Source organism: Anopheles stephensi, chromosome 2, assembly GCF_013141755.1.
Source record: "Anopheles stephensi strain Indian chromosome 2, UCI_ANSTEP_V1.0, whole genome shotgun sequence".
NCBI lineage: Eukaryota > Metazoa > Arthropoda > Insecta > Diptera > Culicidae > Anopheles > Anopheles stephensi.
The window spans coordinates 1,192,695-1,195,782 of record NC_050202.1 but is presented as its reverse complement, the minus strand read 5'-3'; positions in this window follow the sequence as shown (position 1 = coordinate 1,195,782).

Sequence of the window (3,088 nt, the reverse complement as noted above, 5' to 3'; positions counted from 1 at the left end):
TGCGGATCACTTCGCAGCAGGCTTGAGCATCGCTAGATCAGCGCTTGAACGCCGGGTCTGGAGCCAACTATTGTTTCTGTATTTTTACTTCAAAAATATAATTCAAGAGAAATAAATTTATGAACATGATTCTACTTTCACAAAATCTTTTCTACTCATCTGTAAACGATATTTTTTATTATTGGTTATCCAATATCAATTCGAATAACATTTTGTGATCGGTTCTGAGAAAAAGGTCGCCTGAACGACACCGTCCTTTTGCGGTTCCTTCTTTGTGGAAAATTAGCACTGAAAGACACAACCAGCTGCTCCAATTCGAATACCAGGAGAGCATCCAGCTAAGCAGGTTACCAGAATTTCGATCCTCCGTATTATTTTTTCCATTCGATGCTCCCCCGTCGGTTGAAAAAACTCCCCGAAAAGTACCGATTCTCGCTACCAGGAGAGCATCCATCCGAGGAGGTATTGTCCCGATCAAAAACATCCGGCCCGATCCCAGCCGGTCGAAGGAAAAAAGTTCTCGCGAAAAGTACTAATTTTTCAATTCTCGCTACCAGGAGAGCATGCGTTTCAGGAGGCATCATCTCGATCTCGAAACTGCCCCAACCAGGCGAGCAAAAATCCCCCAAAAAGTACCAGTTTTTAGAACTCGGACACCAGGAGAGCATCCACCAAGGAGGTAGTACAAATCTCCATAGGGATCATCCAGGATGTAGGGGAAATGCAGGAGAAACACTGTTTATCTCTTTCGCGCAGTTGCAATGCGCCATCCTCCTTGTTAGTATTTTATACAGAGGTCTCGTTTTGGCATAGTGTAAAGTGGCGCCCTATCACACTAGCAAGATCGTCTACTACAGTGCATACCGTAATGGTAAAATCACTCCAACGCGTTTTATCCTAAATCATTGAAGCTTTTTGGATGTGTGATTAATTTAACCAATCGGATTTTACTAAGTTATTTTTAATACCGAAATTACTTTATTTTACTTTTAATTTTTAAAAGAGATTTTCGTTTCTACCTTTCTTGACACGATGCAGCATTAATATGTGTATACTCACCACTTATCTAACACCTAGAGCATGTACAAAAAGAACAAAAGAAATATTCCATTGTACGATAAAACCGCTACAAATGAGTCGCTATTTTCAAAAACTGAATAGAAATTAAAAAAATAACTTTATTTATGCAAAACTTTTTTATTTTCTTCAGTAAAACAGGTATGTGACTCAAACAACTAATGAAATGAAAAATCATTTGTTTATATTTAAGTCGTTTTTTATTTCCAAAAACCTAGAACCAAGTATGCATAAAGGTATGTAGCCCTCTGTACCATTATCCAACACAGGTATACGATCGATTAGTGTGCATGAGCCGAATGAGGAGGAGAGTAGCCTTTCTCTCTTTCTATCCGCTAGTGTGTCATCGCAGGCTCTTCCATTCTCGCACTTTACCATCGATCGTTCGACAGGAGATCTTCTGGTAATTGCTATCGGATATCGTATTGGTATCAAACTCTAAAGAGCGAGAGAGAGAGAGCTAGAGAGATCGATAGAATTAGTTCTTCTTCGTCGATAAAGCCGCCATGTGTGTGTGTCCGCTTCACAGCAGAAATTATGACGCCATATCGTTATCGAGCTCAGTCCTTCGCTTCAAGCTCAAATGTCGCTAAATTAACGCTTGAATGTCGGATCCGGAAGCCAACTTAGCACCTAGGACGGGACGTCAATGGGCTTGCAACTGTGCAAACCTGCATCCTGGAGTGCCTATTTTTCATCCATCTATCGGCAACCGGGTCTCAGGGAGTACAGTGCGTGCTGCGTGCTCTACGTTTTTCTCCTTACAATCCGCCCCTTTCCGTTCCCTGTTGGTAGAAAATGGTGTTTGAAGTGTGGCCAAGCTGAACAAATGGCCGATCATAAATCCGGGCTACTTAATGTCGCAGCATTGAATTACGCGGGCCTGAACGTTCGAGGTGCAACAGCAGTAGTAGGCCCGGTTGGTCCCGGTTTCTAAGCAGCGTAAATTATGGATTATGGGAGGTTTGGTAGGCAGGCGATGCAGGTGCGAAAGGGATGGGCAGGACTCTTGCTCTGTCTCTCTATTTTTACATCAACCATCGCTACTGCGCCTACACTACTCTCGACATGTTGAGGCTCAAGTTACGCAACTGTAGCATCGGCTAGTGCGAGAATTTAATCCGGATGCTGTGCGGTAGGCGATATCGCCGCCAATACGGGTACGATTAATTTATGTTGATGCTAATGCGTTTTTTTTTTCAAGGGAGAAGCTGGCAATATGTTGCTGCAGTTGGTGATAATATTGCACATCGATGCATGGTCAACAAGTTGTGTGATTTATTAGTGATTTTTTTTAAAAGTTATATTAATGACTGCAATACAACTGGTGAGTATTTTGTGTCGATAAATGTATTCCTGCTCATGCGTTATGAGATGTTTTCCTATAAAAAGGCTTTCAATAAGAAAATAGAAAAAACTTATTCAAGTGTTTCGTGTCCTAAATTGATTTACCAACCAAAAATGCATCAATTTCCTGCCCTAATGATGTCATTATACTCAACGCCGGTTTACCGAACCTGTCATAACCCGAAGGAAAAGGTTGTCTATTTTTAATTTATTACCACTCAACTCACTCGCTGCTTGTTTGATGAAGCACAATCCACACAAAACACTGATCATGATGATGATGATTCATTTTTCTCTTTCACAAATGATCTCTCGATCAGGCTCTCGATGCTTATTTGCGTCTTGATCCAATAATCCGCTTAAGTTGTGAATACGCAAAGCAACAAAAAAACACATGTGTCCGTGTGTCAAAAATATTTCGCCATCCTTCAAAATCGGTGCCCAATCGAGTAGCCGGTGCAACGATGCACATTTACGCCTGCCAACGTCTCCATCTTGTGCGAACGAAGGCCGCCCCTAAGGAGGCCATGCGGCGCGAAAAGGATTTAAATACACTGGAGGCCGTCGTCGGCGTGACAACGTCAGCGCGAGACTTTGGGCGCAGATTATAATAAATAAAGCTCCCTAAATGTTGCACGACGGACATCCACTCGCTTTCTGATGC